A 17,266-nucleotide genomic window follows, 5' to 3' on the forward strand; every position below is an offset into this window, starting at 1 on the left:
CTTTAGCCTCCAGCTCCCACCAGGGCATTGTCTGCACGTTTAACACCTGCCTCTCTTCAGTCCACAGCCCCCTTAGCCTGGCCCACGCAGGCCCCAGCCAGGGTCATGCCAAGGACTTGCCAGTTTCCTGACCACTGGCATATTGGATCCTTTTGCCTCCTTTCCTGCTTATATCTCCTCGTTATCATGTCAATGGATATGCTTTAAAAATCTCACAGTCAGCAAGGTGTGGTGGCTCATGCCTGTGATTCCAGTACTTTGGGAGGCCGAGGCAGGTGGATCAAGAGGTCAAGAGATGGAGACCAGCCTGGCCACCATGGCGAAACCCCGTCGTCTCTACTAAAAATACTAAATTAGCCGAGCGTGGTGGCCCATGTCTGCTATCCCAGCTACTCGGCAAGCTGAGGCAGGAGAATCACTTGAACCCTAGAGGCAGAGGTTGCTGTGAGCCGAGATCACGCCATTGCGCTCCAGCCTGGGCAACAAGAGTGAAACTCAGTCTCAAAAAAAAAAAAGTCTTACAGTCTTTTTATCAACCCAGAGACTCCCCTCATACATTAAAAGTTGGGGCTGCCAAAAATGAAGGTGTGCTGTGGGAACTGTAGGTGGTTTTATGGCGCCACCTACTGTTCAGGAATGTATGTTGCAAGTGCGTTAAAATGGGCAGACTCCACGCAGGTGAGGAAGTCGGTCACCAGGGCTGAGTGAAAGCAGCAGACCACATTACCATGCATTTACCAAGCACCTCGTGTTACACTGTGGCTCTCTTCTAAAAGCCTGAGAACACTAACATTTCTGGAGTTTAGAAACTAGTTAAGGTATTCCAGGTAAAATGCCCAGGATCTGGCTGGCACAGAATAAACACTAAGTATAGAATAGTGGCAAATATCTATATTATCTGTTTTTTTTTCTTTGAGGCAGGGTCTCACTCTGTCACCCAGGCTGCAGTGCAGTGGCATAATCTCAGCTCACTGAAGCTTTGACCTTCCTGGGTTCAAGTGACCCTCCTATTTCAGCCTCCCAAGCAACCGGGATACAGGCATGAGCCACCATGCCCAGCTAATTTTTTATTTTTGTTTTTGGTATTCTGTAGAGATGGGGTTTCATCATGTTGCCCAGGCTGGTCTTGAACTCCAGGGCCCAAGTGATCCTCCTGCCTCAGCCTCCCAAAGTGCTGGGATTACAGGTGTGACCCATTGTGCCCAGCCATCATTTTTATTAATGTTCTTTCAAAATGGAACAATGGGTTGGGCACGGTGGCTCACACCTGTAATCTCAGCACTTTGGAAGGCTAAAATGGGAGGACTGCTTGAGCCCATGAGTTCCAGATCAGCCTGGGCAACATGGGGAGACCCCATCTTCCTTTTTTTCTTTTTTTTTTGAGATGGAGTTTCACTCTTGCTACCCAGGCTGGAGTGCAATGGTGCGATCTCGGCTCACCGCAACCTCCGCCTCCTAGGTTCAGGCAATTCTCCTGCCTCAACCTCCTGAGTAGCTGGGACTACAGGCACGCGCCACCATGCCCAGCTAATGTTTTTTGTATTTTTAGTAGAGACGGGGTTTCACCATGTTGACCAGGATGGTCTCGATCTCTTGACCTCGTGATCCACCCATCTTGGCCTCCCAAAGTGCTGGGATTACAGGCTTGAGCCACTGTTTCCAGCCAGGGAGACCCCATATTTACAAAAATAGCCAAGCGTTGTGGCACAAACACGTTGTCCCAGCTATCCGGGAAGCTGAGGTGGGAGGATGGCTTCAGCCAAGGAGGCTGCAGTGAGCCAAGATCGCACGACTGCACTCCAGCCTGGGCAACAGAGTGAAACCCTGTCTCTAAGAAAAAACTTAATGGAACAATGATCTTCTTAGCCACGCACTTATACAGAATGGTTTATAAGTGTTTATAAAGCAAATTTAGATGGTTTTCCAGAGACAAGAGGGGAAGACAGAAGCACAGCATGATTTAACCGGATTACTCCACATGCCAGTGCTAGTCCCAGCCCTGATCCTACCTCTCTTTCCTCACTTTGTATCCATCTCTCTGTTTTTACTTGAAGTAACAGCCTGTACAAATATTAGCCCTGATGTTGAGGGAAAAAAAAAATTTTTTTTTTTAAGATGGGGTTTCACCATGTTGGCCAGGCTGGTTTTGAACTCCAGACCTCAGGTGATCCACCCACTTCAGCCTCCCAAAGTGTTAGGATTACAGGTGTGAGCCACCGCGCCCGGCTCGGAAATTTTTGAAATATATGAAATGGACCTCCAAGACTCTTCCTGGATGTTCCTTGTCTTTTGGCCCATCAGGCCTGAGCTCCTTCGACACTGCACCCCAACACGGCTTTGGCCATGACCTAAGCCACATGCGTGTAAAGTGGGAGCGTAGATGGAGGCAGGCTTTTTCCTGGTCTATCACCAGCTTTTACTATACCTCTTTGGTTGAATATCGGGGCTCTCAAGCCACAGGGTTTAACATCGAGTTAAGCACTTTCTCCCTAGATTCTTCCCCTTGTCATGAATTTCAAGTGTTTCAAGAATAATTATCCAGCAGTTCTTTCTTCTGTAGTTTGGGAGTAGGAAGATTAGGAAGGAAGAATGGTTTGAGGAGAAAGGAGGGTGACTGGCAGAAGAGGGCTAGGAATTAGAGCAACATTTTTAAAGTGTGTCTATGCTGGATGTGGTGGTGCATGCCTGTAATCCCAGCTACTTGGAAGGCTGAGGCACAAGAATCACTTGAACCTGGGAGGCTGAGGTTGTAATGAGCCAAGATTGTACCACTGCACTCCAGCCAGGGTGACAGAGTGAGTCTCCGTCACAAAAAAAAAAAAAAAAAAAAGTGGTTCTAACTACTGATGAGAAACTATACTACTTAGGAGAAACTATATCAACTAGGGTAGAACGTGACCTTAAAAAAGGTTTCCTGATTGCCTTTGATCGGTCGTATGTTGTTCTATATCAGATATTTAAGAGCTAGAGATAGATAAATTTAATCTTTGGGCCAGGTGCGGTGGCACACACCAGTAGTAGTCCTAGCTACTTGGAAGGCTGAGGTAGGAGGATTGTTTATGTGCACTAGGATTGTACCACTGCGCTCTCGTCTAGGGACAGAGCAAGACCCTGTCTCAAAAAAAAAAAAAAAAAACAGGCCAGGCATGGTGGCTTATGCCTGTAATCCCAGCACTTTGGGAGGCCGAGGCGGGCAGATCATGATGTCAAGAGATCGAGACCATCTTGGCCAACATGGTGAAAACCCATCTCTACTAAAAATACAAAAATTAGCTGGGCGTGGTGGTGCACGCCTATAGTCCCAGCTACTCAGGAGGCTGAGGCAGGAGAACTGCTTGAACCCAGGAAGTGGAGGTTGTAGAGAGTACAGATCACACCACTGCACTCCAGCCTGGAGACACAGTGAGATGCCGTCTCGAAAAAAACGAAAAACCAAAAAACTACACATTATTAATGTGCAAATTGCCTACCTATAGGGGACTAGTTAAAAACACTAAGGTAAAGCTGGACACGGTTGGCTTATGCTTGTAATTAGTCCCAGTACTTTGGGAGGCCCAGGCAGGAGTATTGCTTGAGCCCAGGAGTTTAGGACCAGCCTGGGCAACATATCAAGACCCTGTTTCTTAAAAGAAAAATATATATTTGTATATTTGTTACATTATATATTATTTATATGTATATCTATATTATATAATAAATATATATTTATATAATGTATTATATTTAATATATATTTATATATTTAATATATTTATTAAATATGTACTCATATATTTAATATATTTATGTATATTTAATATATTAAATATATTTATTAAATATATATGAATATATATTTATGAATATACATATGTTTGATATATAATATATTAATATATAAAAATTATATAATATATTAATATTATATATTTAATAAATAAATAAATATATATATATATATATATTTTTTTTTTTGAGACGGAGTTTCACTCATGTTACCCAGGCTGGAGTGCAATGGCGCGATCTCGGCTCACCGCAACCTCCGCCTCCTGGGTTCAGGCAATTCTCCTGCCTTAGCCTCCTGAGTAGCTGGGATTACAGGCACGCGCCACCATGCCCAGCTAATGTTTTTTGTATTTTTAGTAGAGACGGGGTTTCACCATGTTGACCAGGATGGTCTCGATCTCTTGACCTCGTGATCCACCCGCCTCGGCCTCCCAAAGTGCTGGGATTACAGGCTTGAGCCACCGCGCCCGGCCTATATATATTTTTAATCAGACAGATGTGGCGGCACATTTCTGTAGTCCCAGCTACTCAGCAGGCTGAAATGGGAGGCTCATTTGAGGTGGGGAGATTGAAGCTGCAGTGAGCCATGATCATACCACTGCACTCTAGTCTGGACAACAGAGGGAGACTCTGCCTCAAAAAAAAAAAAAAAAGAGAAAAAACCCACTAAGATACTTCCCGCAGTGGAACACTGTGGAGAATAAACAAGTATGAGGAAGACTGTACTGACTGATACAGAGAAATCTCCATGATCCATTCAGTAAGAAGCAAGCTATAGAACCACGTATACAATACGCTTCCTTTTGTGCACAAAGGGTGGGAAATTGCAAGCCCATTATTATTTTTGCACAAACACTGAAAGACTGGAAACTAAAAAGTGGGTTAACTCTAGGAGCAGTTCAGGGCACACGAAGGGTAAGACAGATGTGGGAGGAATCTTTTTCTTTTTGTTTTTGTTTTTTTTAAAGACGGGGTTTCACCATGTTTGTCAGTCTGGTCTTGAACTCCTGACCTCAGGTAATCCTCCCACCTTGGCCTCCAAAGTGCTTGGATTACAGGCGTGAGCCACTGCACCCGGCCTTTTTCTTTGTTTTTGAAACAGGGTCTCAGTCACCCAGGGTGGAGTGCAGTGGCATGATCATGACTTACTGTAGCCTTGACCTCCTGAGCTCCACTGATCCTCCTGCCTCAGCCTCCTGCGTACATAGGACCAGAGGCACATGTCACCACACCCTAGTAGTTTTTTAATTTGTTGTAAGGATGAGGAGCTCACTATGTTGCCTAAGCTGGTCTCAAACTCCTGAACTCAAGTGATCCTCCTACCTCACCTTCCCAAAGTGCTAGGATTATAGGCATGTACCATCATGCATGCCAGGAGGAGTTGTTCAAAAAGAAGTTTTAGGTGAGAAATGGTGGCTCACACCTGTAATCCCAGCACTTTGAGAGGCCAAGGCGGCTGGATCACGAGGTCAGAAGATCAAGACTATCCTGGCTAACACGGTGAAACCCCATCTCACTAAAAATACAAAAAAAAAAAAATTAGATGGATGTGGTGGCACGAGTCTGTAGTCCTAGCTATTTGGGAGGCTGAGGCAGGAGAATCACTTGAACCTGGGAGGTGGAGGTTGCGGTGAGCTGGGATTGTGCCACTGCACTCCAGCCTGGGCGACAGAGTGAGACAATAGCTCAAAAAAAAAAATTAAACTATATTAAATTACCACTATTAATTAATTTTATTTATTTATTTATTTTCTTTTTGAGGCAGAGTCTCACTCTGTTGCCCAGGATGGAGTACAGTGGCGCGATCTTGGCTTACAGCAACCTCAGCCTCCTGGGTTCAAGCGATTCTCCTGCCTCAGTCTCCCAAGTAGCTGGGACTACAGGCATGTGCCACCACACCTGGCTAATTTTGTATTTTTAGTAGAGATGGGGTTTCACCATGTTGACCAGGCTGGTCTCGAACTCCTGACTTCAAATAATCCACCCACCTTGTCCTCCCAAAGTACTGGGATTACAGGTCTGAGCCACCATGCCTGGCCAATTAATTTTTGAGACATGGTCTCGTTCTGCTGCCCAGACGGAGTGCAATGGTGCAATCATGTCTCACTGCAGCCTTGACCTCCTGGGTTGAAGCAATCCATCCTCCTCAGCCTCAGCCTCCCAAGTAACCGGGACTACAGGCGTGTGCCAACACCAGGCTAATGTCATCTTAATCCTCTTCTTTCTCATTCTTCGTACTTAGTAACTCCCATAACTTTACACCTTTACACTTGCTGTCTCCCACAGTCCTCAATTTTTTCGAAGGCTTTGCAAGTGTTAGCCAGTTGTTGCTGGGCATCTCTCTCTGAGATGGTGCACAGCTGTGCTGGCCAACATGTGGCTATTTACATTCAAATTCATTAAATTCAGTTATTCAGTTAGGCTAGCTACATTTCAAGTCCTCAATAGCCACATGTGGCTGGTGACTACCACATTGGACAGTGCGGAGAACGTTTTCTCTTTTTTTTATATTTTTTGAGATGGAGTCTTGTTCTGCTGCCCAGGTTGGAGTGCAGTGGTGTGATCTCTGCTCACTGAAACCTTCACCTCCCAGGTTCAAACAATTCTCCTGCCTCGGCCTCCCATGTAACTGGGATTACAGGTGTGTGCCACCATGCCCGGCTGATTTTTGTATTTTTAGTACAGACGAGTTTTCGCCATTTGGCCAGGCTAGTGTCGAACTCCTGACCTCATGTGATCCATCTGCCTCAGTCTCCCAGTGTGCTGGGATTACAGGAGGGAGCCACTGTGCCCAACTGTTTTTGTTGTCGTTGTTGTCCGTCCTCCAGGCTGGAGTGCTGTGATATGATCTCAGCTCATTTCAACATTTGCCTCCCAGGTTCAAGCAATTCTTGTGCGTCAGCCACCTGAGTAGCTGGGATTACAGGCTTGCTCCACTGTACCTGGCCAAGAACATTTTTATCATCACAGAAAGCTGTGTTGGACAGTTAGTTGATCTACAGAAATCTCAACTAAAGGCTCCCAAGCTATCTTCTTACCAATTCTGCTCCTGTGTTCCACTTGTAGTAGCTTGAGAGGCAGACATCATGACTCCTCTGTTTTCCACACATCCAGTAAATGTGGAGTGAAAAAATGAGTGATGAGGAAACTGAGGCTCACTCAGTAGGTGGCCAAGCTGGAATTTAAACTCTGACTGTTTAACGCCCCAGCAAGGTCATCACACACGACTGATGTTAACGCTCATTTTCAGAATATTTTACCAAACAGGATTACTGAAGATGAAGATTTCAGCTGGCCAAGACTGGAGGAAGCCTTTCCTCCCTTTTGACTTTTCTCAGGAAGCTCCTGGATAGCTGAGGACGAGACCCCCCATAGGAACCTCATCCCATTGAGAATTATGCAGAGGAGGCTTCCACCTCTGTGCAGTGGAAACCTGTGGTTTCAGTCTGGAAATGTGAATATACTGAACTAGTCAGCCTGCGCTGCCATAACAAAATCCACAACTGGGCTGCTCTAACCACAGAGACTTACAGTTCTGGAGGCTGGAAGTGGAGGATGCAGGTGCTGGCAGATGTGGTGTCTTCTGAGGCCTTTCTCCCTTTCTCCCTCTGTGTCCTCACATGGTCTTCTCTTGGTCTGAGTGTTCTGTGTCCTAATCTCTTTCATGAGGACACCAGTTACACTGGATTACGGCCCACCCTTATGACCTTGTGCTAACTTAGTCACCTCTTTAAAGGCCTTATCTCCCACACAGTCACATTCTGAGGTGCTAGGGGTTTGGACCTCAGCATACGAATTTGGGGGGACGCAATTTAGCCCACAGCATATACTGTTCCCTAGATAGCGGACCTAGGGCCTGTTCTCTTTCACATTTCTCTTTTTTTGAGACAGGGTCTTGCTCTGTTGTCCAGGCTGGAGTGCAGAGGTACAATCATGGCTCACTGCAGCCCCCACCTCCCAGACCCAAGCAATTTTCCCACCTCAGCCTCCCAAGTAGCTGGGACTACAGGCACATGCCAACACACCCACATAATTTTATTTTTACTTTTGTAGAGATGTGGGGGGGGTCTCCTTGTGTTGCCCAGGCTGGTCTCGAATTCCTGGCCTCCAGTGAACCTCCTGTCTCAGCCTATCTTTTTCTTTTTTTCGAAATGGAGTCTCACTCTGCTACCAGGCTGGAGTGCAGTGGCTCAAATCTCAGCTCACTGCAACCTCCGTCTCCCAGGTTCAAGTGATTCTCCTGCCTCATCCTCCTAAATAGCTGGGACTAAAGGCACATGCCATCATGGCCAGCTAATGTTTTCATATTTTTAGTAGAGACGGGGTTTCACCATGTTGCCCAGGATGATCTCAATCTTTTGACCTCATGATCCGCCTGCCTCGGCCTTCCAAAGTGCTAGGATTACAGGAGTGAGCCACTGTGCCCGGCCCTGCCTCAGGCTTTCAAAATGTTGGGATTACAGGTGTGAGCCACTGCGCCTGGCTATATTTCTCTTTCATGAAGACATAATAGAACTAATATTAGGCTTATCAAATTATTGACTACTTTTATTCTATAGACAGTTAGGGGGAAAAAAACCTTTGATAAAGGTCCATTTTGCCAAGGTGGCAGGATAGCTTGAGCCTGGGAGGCCAAGGCCACAGTGAGCCGTGATCCTGCCACTGCACTGCAACATGGTTGACACAGTGAAACTCTATCTCAAAACAAAACAGGGCCAGGAGTGGTGGCTTATGCCTGTAATCCCAGCACTTTTGGAGGCCGAGGCAGGTGGATCACCTGAGGTCAGGAGTTCGAGACCAGCCTGGCCAACATGGCAAAACCCCATCTCTACTAAAAATACAAAAATTAGCCGGGTGTGGTGGCGGGAGCCCATAATCCCAGCTACTAGGGAGGCTGAGGCAGGGGAATCTCTTGAACTTGGGAGGCGGAGGTTGCAGTGAGCTGAGATAGCGCCACTGTACTGCAGCCTGGGAGACAGAGCGAGACTCCATCTCAGAGAAACAAAACAACAGAAAAGGATCTGTCTTGTCCTTCAAAGCACAAGATGAAGTTCAGCCGATGTCAAGTGCAGATTCTCTTAAGGAAAAAAGTAAATAAAAATATAGGATAGAGATTGGGCTCGGTGGCTTACGCCTGTAATCCTAGCACTTTGGGAGGCCAAGGTGGGTGGATCATTTGAGGCCAGGAGTTCGAGACCAGCCTGTCCAACATGCTGAAACCCCGTCTCTACTAAAAAAATTTAAAAAGGTGGCCGGGCGCGGTGGCTCAAGCCTGTAATCCCAGCACTTTGGGAGGCCGAGGCGGGTGGATCACAAGGTCAAGGGATTGAGACCATCCTGGTCAGCATCGGGGTGAAACCCCGTCTCTACTAAAAAAAATACAAAAAATTAGCTGGGCATGGTGGCGTGTGCCTGTAACCCCAGCTACTCAGGAGGCTGAGGCAGGAGAATTGCCTGAATCCAGGAGGCGGAGGTTGCGGTGAGCCGAGATCGCGGTGAGCCGAGATCACTCCAGCCTGGGTAACAAGAGCGAAACTCCGTCTCAAAAACAAAACAAAACAAAACAAAACAAAAACCAAGTAGAGGCTGGGTGCGCTGTAATCCCAGCACTTTGAGAGGCTGAGGCAGGCGGATCATGAGGTCAGGAGATCGAGATCAGCCTGACCAACATGGTGAAACCCCATCTGTACTAAAAATACAAAAAATTAGCTGGACGAAGTGGCAGGCACCTGTAGTCCTAGCTACTCAGGAGGCCGAGGCAGGAGAATCTCTTGAACTCGGGAGGCAGCGGTTGCAGTGAGCTGAGATTGCGCCATGGCACTCCAGCCCTGGTGACAGGAAAAAAAAAAAAAAAAAGGACAGGTGCGGTGGCTCACACCTGTAATCCCAGCTCTTCGGGAGGTTGAGGTGGGTGGATCAGCAGGTCAAGAGATCAAGACCATCCTGGCAGGCCAACATGGTGAAGCCCTGTCTCTACTAAAAATACGAAAATTAGCTGGGCATAGTAGTACACGCCTGTAATCCCAGCTACTCAGGAAGCTAATGTAGTGGGTGTTTGTGGCTCAACGCAACCTCCGGCTCCCAGGTTCAAGTGCTTCTCCTACCTTAGCCTCACCAGCAACTGGGATTACAGGCATGTGGTAGCACGCCCAGCTAGTTTTGCATTTTTAGTAGACGGGGTTTCTCCATGTTGGTCAGTCTGGTCTAGGACCCCTGACCTCAGGTGATCCACCCGCCTCAGCCTCCCAAAGTGCTGGGATTACAGGTGTGAGCTACTGCACCCGACTATTAATTACTATCAGCTGCAAAGAATTCTGTCACACAGATGACACAGATGTGGTTGGTTCTGCTTGACAAAGTGTCTTATGGATAATTCATTTGACTATCATAATGTGTGTTGAAAAAACAAAGTAGAGACGGGGTTTCACCATTTGGTTAGGATGATCTTGATCTCTTGACTTCGTAATCCATTTGCCTCAGCCTCCCAAAATGCTGGGATTAAAGGCCTAAACCATTGAGCCCAGCCATAATTTTTATTTTTTAAGTTTTGAGACAAGGTCTCGTTCTGTGACCCAGGCTGGAGTGCAGTGGCGTAGTCACGGTTCACTACAGCCTTGGCCTCCCAAGCTCAAACAAGCCTTCCACTTCAGCCTCTTAAGTTGCTGAGACAATAGGCATGTGCCACTGTGCCCAGCCCTTTTTTTTTTTTTTTTTTTTTTGGTAGCAGTAGCGTCTCATTATGTTGCTCAGGCTAGTCTCAAACTCCTGGGCTCAAGCCTCCCAACCTCAGCCTCCCAAAGTACTGGGATTACGGACGTGAGCCACTATGCCCAATTAATGTGATTTTTAACTTTGACTCTGGAATATAGCCAACACAAATAGCGCCTACATGAAACCTGGCCCTGCCCACACCCTTATCCTCCTCCTCCTGCACACAGTCCATCATCAGCTTGAGTGAGGATCCATTTATAGGATCCAGACAGATGAAATATTTCCACCAAAAGACTCATTCCTGAGGTCAGTGAATTAGGGTCCTGTCCCTTAAAAATGTAAACACCCCTGGGAAGGGCAGATGTGTGGGTAAAATCACCTTGCCTTTAACTCTTCGGAATTTGTAGCTCTGTTAACTTTCTTTTATGCATATGGCCCTCAATAGCTCCAAGCTTGATGTCCCCAAGGCTGCAGAGCTCTGCAGGAGACTGGAAGGGTATGGGCCAGGAAGTCAAGAATGTGAAGATAGTTCTTCCCAGCTTGGATCACTGATGGCCTTAGGTAGTGAAGACTTGGAGGGAATAAAGATCTCCAAGTTAGCTCTCAGCAGTCTATGCTGAATGTGACACCAGGATTGCTTTCCTGTCTCCACTCTGGACTCTGTCCTGCCTTCCTCTCTGTCCCGTGAACCTGGCTGGATTCCCCTCTGACCTCACCCCACTCCCCTTTTGCTTGAATTCTTATCTCAGTTACTGACACCATCCATTGTTCAGCTGTTAAATGTTAGCAATTTTTGTTTTCTCTCACTACACAGCCAAACCATCTGAACTGTTTCCTAGTTCCTTCCCCTCCTCCTCAACCTCAGGACTACTGCTTGAGTTTAGGGCACCTCTAGTCTCCAGTCCAACCCCAAGACTGTTGCCAGATGGTCTTTTTGATGGTGATGCTGATTATGTCACACTTGTGTCTTTTCTGATGCTCAAATCTTCAGTGTGGTACACAATGACCTTCACAGTCTGGTACCCACCACCTTTAATCTTATTATCCACATCTCTATTCTCCAGCCACACCAATTTACAAACCTTTGCTAAACGCCCCAGCAGACAGGCTGCCTCACCTTTGTCGGTGCTAATCCACGTGTCTTAAATGGAGTTTCCAGTCTCAGTTTGGCAAACCCTCATTTATCCTCAAGAGCTAGATCAAACACTCTGTACTCTTGGATTTCACTGTTCTTTCCCTTGCATTCCCATTTAATTTTGCATAATTGTCTGTCTTCTCACCTACACTGGATCTACTTGAGGGCAGGGACCTACCCCTGCCCTTAGCATGGTGTCAAAGTCAACAAACACTCAAATGCTTAATATATGATAAAATTCATATATATATATATTTTTTTTCTTTTTTTTTTTTTGAGACAGAGTCTTGCTCTGTCACTAGGCACCAGGCTGGAGTGCAGTGGTATGATCTTGGCTTACTGCAACCTCCGCCTCCCGGGTTCAAACAATTCTACTGCCTCAGCCTTCTGGGTAGCTGGGACTACAGGTGCACGCCACCACGCCCAGCTAATTTTTTTGTATTTTTAGTAGAGACAGGGTTTCACCACGTTGGCCACAACAGTCTCGATCTTTTGACCTCGTGATCCGCCTGCCTTGGCCTCCCAAAGTGCTGGGATTACAGGCTTGAGCCACCATGCCCGGCCCCATAATATAATTTTTTTTTTTGAGACAGAGTCTCGCTCTGTTGCCCAGGCTGGAGTGCAGTGGTATAATCTCAGCTCACTGCAACCTCCACTTCTCAGGTTCAAGGGATTCTCCTGCCTCAGCCTCCTGAGTAGCTGGGATTATAGGCACGTGCCACCACGCCTGGCTAATTTTTGTATTTTTAGTAGAGACAGGTTTCACCATGTTGGTCAGGCTGGTCTCAAACTCCTGACCTGGTGATCTACCCGCCTCGGCCTCCCAAAGTGCTGGGATTATAGGTATGAGCCACCGTGACTGGCCAATATAATTATTATTAATTACTTTGAGACAGGGTCTCGCTCTGTCATCCAGGCTGGCGTGCAGTGGTGCATTAACAGCTCACTGCAGCCTCAACCTTCTGGGCTCCAACTATCCACCTACCTCAGCCTCCTGAGTAGCTGGGACTACAGGTGCAGGCCACCATGATGCCCAGGCTGGTCTCGAACTCCTGGGCTCAAGCAATCCACCAACCTCGGCCTCCCAAAGTGCTGAGAGGTGTGAGCCACTGGGCCCACCATGACTGCTGAATTAAATAGTTGGTGCTCAGTGTATACTTCATGTGGTGCTGATACGCTGTTTTGTGTTTTGGTCTTTCCATGTGCACGAGGTGTGACCAAGCCTTGATATGACTCATTACTTAACAAGCACACCACAATTCATCTATCCAAATGAGGGCTGCGTCTTTAACACCTTTTTCATCTTGCAGGACTGGAAGCTTAGCTCAGTGATGCCATCATTGCTTGAAACACTTTTGGAGTACCTCTCTTGGAAACAGTTTTGGCATTGATAGCACTTTCCTTTCAATATCATCCACGGTAGTGATTGTTTTTCATTTATTCAGCATTTATCATGCACTTCCCTATCCCAGGCACCAGGCTGGTTCTGGGTGAAAGATAAGATAAATCAGACATTACTCTGTCTTGAAGGAAGTTTCTGTTTGGCAAGGGAGATAAGATCTGGACAACCACCCAACACAAGGCTAAGTGATAATGCCCCAGAAGAGGTTGGATTTGAGTTTCGGAAAAAGCCAAAAGTCCTTTAGTTTCAGCCTCCCGTCCACGTGGTTGATGGCACTGCCTGCCAGCACACTGCTCTAAGCCCATTAGTCCTCAGCATCTCCACACAAGGAGTCCAGCGTGTTTCCAGCACCTCCTGACCCAACAAGAGACTCCTGGGCATGTGTGTCTGAAGCCCAGACTCCCACCGATGGCAATACTCTTCTATAATACTCCGAGGCCTCCCAGCTAAACTGAGCTCTTTGAGGGCAGGTGCTGAGGGCTGATCCTGATCTTCACAGTGTCTGGACTCATAACACATCTTAGATGAATATTCATTGAGTCACTGAGCCCAAAAGGCAGGCGTCTTATGGCATGCCACAGGGACTTCAAACTGAGTGCCCTTTCTCCCATGTGGTTTACTCGTAGTGACGGTTTTACAGATACTCAAGGGATAGGAGAGAAAAACGGAAAAGGCTAAAGGCAGGGAGGGCGAGCAAGGGGGCACTGGCGGCGGATCTGGGAATGGAGCCCGCGAGTTCCTGCTTCCTGGTTCCCTGGAGCAAGTGTCCTTTGGTGGGAGCCGCAGGGAAGGGAGCAGCCCTTCCTGCGCGCCGGGCGCCCGCCCCTTCCCCGGCCTCCCAGGGACTCGTGCGGAGGGACGCCGGGTGGCGAGGCTGGAGGCCGGGCCCAGTCCACCCCCGGGACAGCCCCACCCCGGCGAAGAGGAAGGCTCCCGGCTCCTGGGAAGGAGAGTCCTCACCGCGCCAGAAGTGGAGGGCCTGGGGCGCGCGACGAGCAGGCGAGGAGTTGGAGCAGGGAGATCAAAGGGCGCGTGGGGTCCGCGGCCGAGGTCCAGGTGGAGCGGGTCCCCGCGGTCCCTCGGCCCCCTCCCCCGCCGCCCGCCCCGGCCCAGCCCCGCCCCGCCCCGGCGGCCCTGCCCCTCGCCCGCCCGCGCGCGGCGCAGTCTCCTCCCCGAGGTGCCGGTGGCCCGGCCGCCACTCCCTCCGGCTCCCTCCCTCCCGCCGCGGCGCGCATCTCATTCCAGCCCTCATTCCGCGCATTCCAGCGTCCTCCTCGCACTCTGGAGTCCAGGGGGCGGGAGGGCCGCAGCTCCGGCGCCGCCGCGTCCCGCCAGGTGAGAGGCGCCCGCGTCCGCCGCACCCGCCGCCTCCCTCCCGGGCCGCGCGCCCCACGCCGCCGCCGACCGCTCGCGCCGCATGTTCCGCTGCTCTTTTCTTTCCGTAGCCCGCGTTCCCGCCTCGGACCTCTGCGCCCCGGCGCGCTTCGTCCCGACCTCAGGCTTCCCTACGCGCTCCGGCGCAGCCCGCGGCCCCTCTCCCGCTTCCCTCCGTCGGCCCCGCGCTCCCTTCCTTGCTCCCGGTTGACTCACTCCTCCAGGAATAGGGATCCCCGTGTTTTCCCGTCAGTCCCATTCTGGGAAAACTCCTCCCTCCGCGCGCTCCGCTCCGCTCCGCTGGGCGCACCGGGGCCGGTCGGCGCTGGGTGGGCTTGGCCCAGCGGCCCCGCCTTCCCTGCGCCGCCCGTCGGCCCCGGCCCGACCCCGGCTCTGCGCGCTGACGCCCTGCCGTCCCCACACAGCGATCGCCGCTGCCGGAAGAGTTGGTGCTCGGGGCGGACTCCTGGGAACTGGCTTAGCGCACCCACCCCACCTTCCCGCACCCTGGGACCGGTAAGGCTGGGGAGCGGAGACTTGGTGGGACTTTGCTGGAGGGCAGGAGTCTGTTCCGTGCGTGCGGAGCTCCCTCCCGGGACAAGACTGGGAAGAGAGCGAGGCACGTGGAGGCGGCGCGCCTGAGGCTGGTGGAGGCGAAGCGCCTCCAGGAGCTGGTAAGGGGGGTGGACACGCGGGACTTTGGGGGAAAGGAAAGGGAGGCCTGTGTGGAAACGACCGGAGAGGCAGAGCCGAGAGCATCGGCCACACAAGAGACCCAGCACCCTTGCCCCTTTTCTGCTGGGCCCTTTTCGAGCCTGGAAGGGAGCGAGCTGGAGGTGGGCAGACTGCCTGTTTCAAGTGCAGAGGCGATGCGAAAGTGGGGGGACCCCTGCAAAGGGTCCTACACCCCAGGGCTTGAGAAGCTGCTGTGTCCCCTGATGGGGACCAGTGGACCGATCCAGGGAGCAGAACTTCCAGACCCCAAAGTGAATATTTCCCCCGCGGTGCTCAGGCACAGGAGGCCCCGTGGACTGACTGCATCTGTGCTGAGTCTGTGTGACACCTGACTGCGAGTCCCCCTCGCTTTGGGTCTCTGTGAGGGTGATATCTGTTCACATGTGACTCACCTTGGCTTCCAGTGGGCGTATTTGTTTGTGTTGAACGTGAGTGACAGAGCGTGTGTATCCGTCTGCTTGAGAAGGGGGCTCTGTCTGAAAGTGTATCTCTGAGTAGGTGTGTGATGCCATGTCTCTTAAGTATGTGTTTCTCTTCGAGGATGTTGGCTCTGGCTAGGACTGTTCCTCCTCCCAACATAGCCGTGGGCAAGATTCAGTGTCTCTGGTTGCGTGAGTTACAGGGATAATTTGACGGTGGTTTTGGAGTGTGTGGCCCCCAGGCTCGTTTCCTCTGACCGGGCAGAGCTGGAAGGAAGCGGTCTCCACCTGCCTCTTGCAGCTAGGAGGATTTCTCAGGGCGAGAGTCTTGTGCTTGCCTGGAATAGTTCAGAGAGCAATCTGGAGGCCGAAGGAAGTTGAGATCTTTGCCTATGGGGGGTCGGATGGGTAGGTGAGATTTGGGAAGGTTTGTGGGGGTGGATCCCCGAGGAAGAGGAGACAGTTTTGAATCTGGAGACTTGTGTAAATAGTGCTCTTAAGTTGGCCCCGAGGACAAACAGATAGGGAAGTATAACAGCCTCAACTACTTTCTCTTGGTTTAACTCTCCTTGGAACTGACCAGGTAACCAGGTGGAAGAATCCCTCATTCTAGGCCGGGTGCGGTGGCTCAAGCCTGTAATCCCAGCACTTTGGGAGGCTGAGGCGGGTGGATCACGAGGTCAAGAGATCAAGACCATCCTGGTCCACATGGTGAAACCCCGTCCCTACTAAAAATACAAAAACATTAGCTGGGCATAGTGGCGCGTGCCTGTAATCCCAGCTACTGAGGAGGTTGAGGCAGGAGAATTGCCTGAACCCAGGAGGCGGAGGTTGCGGTGAGCCGAGATCGTGCCATTGCACTCCAGCCTGGGTAACAAGAGTGAAACTCCGTCTCAAAAAAAAAAAAAAAAAAAAGAATCCCTCATTCTTTTCAACGTGCATGTGCTAGACACTCAGCACTTCCTCTGGAAAGAGGAATGAGTAGCTTGTTGCATGAGGGCTTCAGCGTGGATATAATGCTTGGAAGGAAGGAGCCGGAAACCGACTCGGGGGTTGAGGGTCCTTGTCCTTGCTCCTCCATCCATCCTGAGGATGTGGATGTTCTGGTGGGAAACACCTCACCGTCTCACCTGCTTAGGCCAGGTGTGCTGCTGGTCTAAAAGCAGCACTGAGCGAGTGGAAAGAGCACAGGTTTGGTGTCAACCAAACCTGCAGACCAGGGTACAAATCCTGAGTCTCCCACTACCTTTAAGGCTGTTGGGCTGTTTCCTGATGGGTAATGTGGGGGGAACTTTTCTGTCCAGAAAGTTTCTTGTGAAAAGTCAATGTTTGCAAAGCCCCCGCCAGTAGCACAGTGCCTGGCACATCCCATGGAATCCGTCGGATAGCTGTTGTATCCAGTGTTTCCTAAGCTTCTTCCAGTAAGAAGCTCTTTTTCCCAGGGATTAGTGGTTTTTGAATTAATGTTTCTCTGAGCACTGTTTGAGAAACCGTGCCCTGTCTGTCATGTATATTTAGCAAACATGAACCGAGCATTTACCATGAGCCAGGCCCTACAGTGTTCTGCGTCCTTAGGAACCCAGGGTCCTAGTAGCCCAAGTTAGGAGGGAAGGGGACAGACAGGGCTTTGTCGCCAGAGACCAGAGTCCCAGCTTCTATTTTCTGATGCCAGTTTTGCCTTGCCCCCAGGGGGAGCTTGCCAAACATTATTAGATACTCTAATGT

At 49.8% G+C, this 17,266-nt stretch overlaps 1 protein-coding gene across 4 annotated transcripts in view; it reads left to right on the plus strand.

Annotated features, from left to right (window-relative positions):
- Window positions 1–14,190: 14,190 nt before the first annotated feature.
- TEAD4 (TEA domain transcription factor 4) overlaps window positions 14,191–17,266 on the plus strand; it is an 81,243-nt gene continuing 78,167 nt past the window's right edge. For 2 of the 4 annotated variants that reach the window (XM_037744823.1, XM_037744824.1), the window contains exon 1: window positions 14,191–14,348. The gene's annotated coding sequence lies outside the window, so the exon portion shown is untranslated. Of the gene's footprint in view, window positions 14,349–14,433; window positions 14,904–17,266 lie in introns of those variants that run through there. The other 2 variants (XM_017546055.2, XM_017546056.2) reach the window with 1 other exon arrangement.

Source organism: Cebus imitator, unplaced genomic scaffold (assembly GCF_001604975.1).
Source record: "Cebus imitator isolate Cc_AM_T3 unplaced genomic scaffold, Cebus_imitator-1.0 Scaffold187, whole genome shotgun sequence".
NCBI classification, from domain to species: domain Eukaryota; kingdom Metazoa; phylum Chordata; class Mammalia; order Primates; family Cebidae; genus Cebus; species Cebus imitator.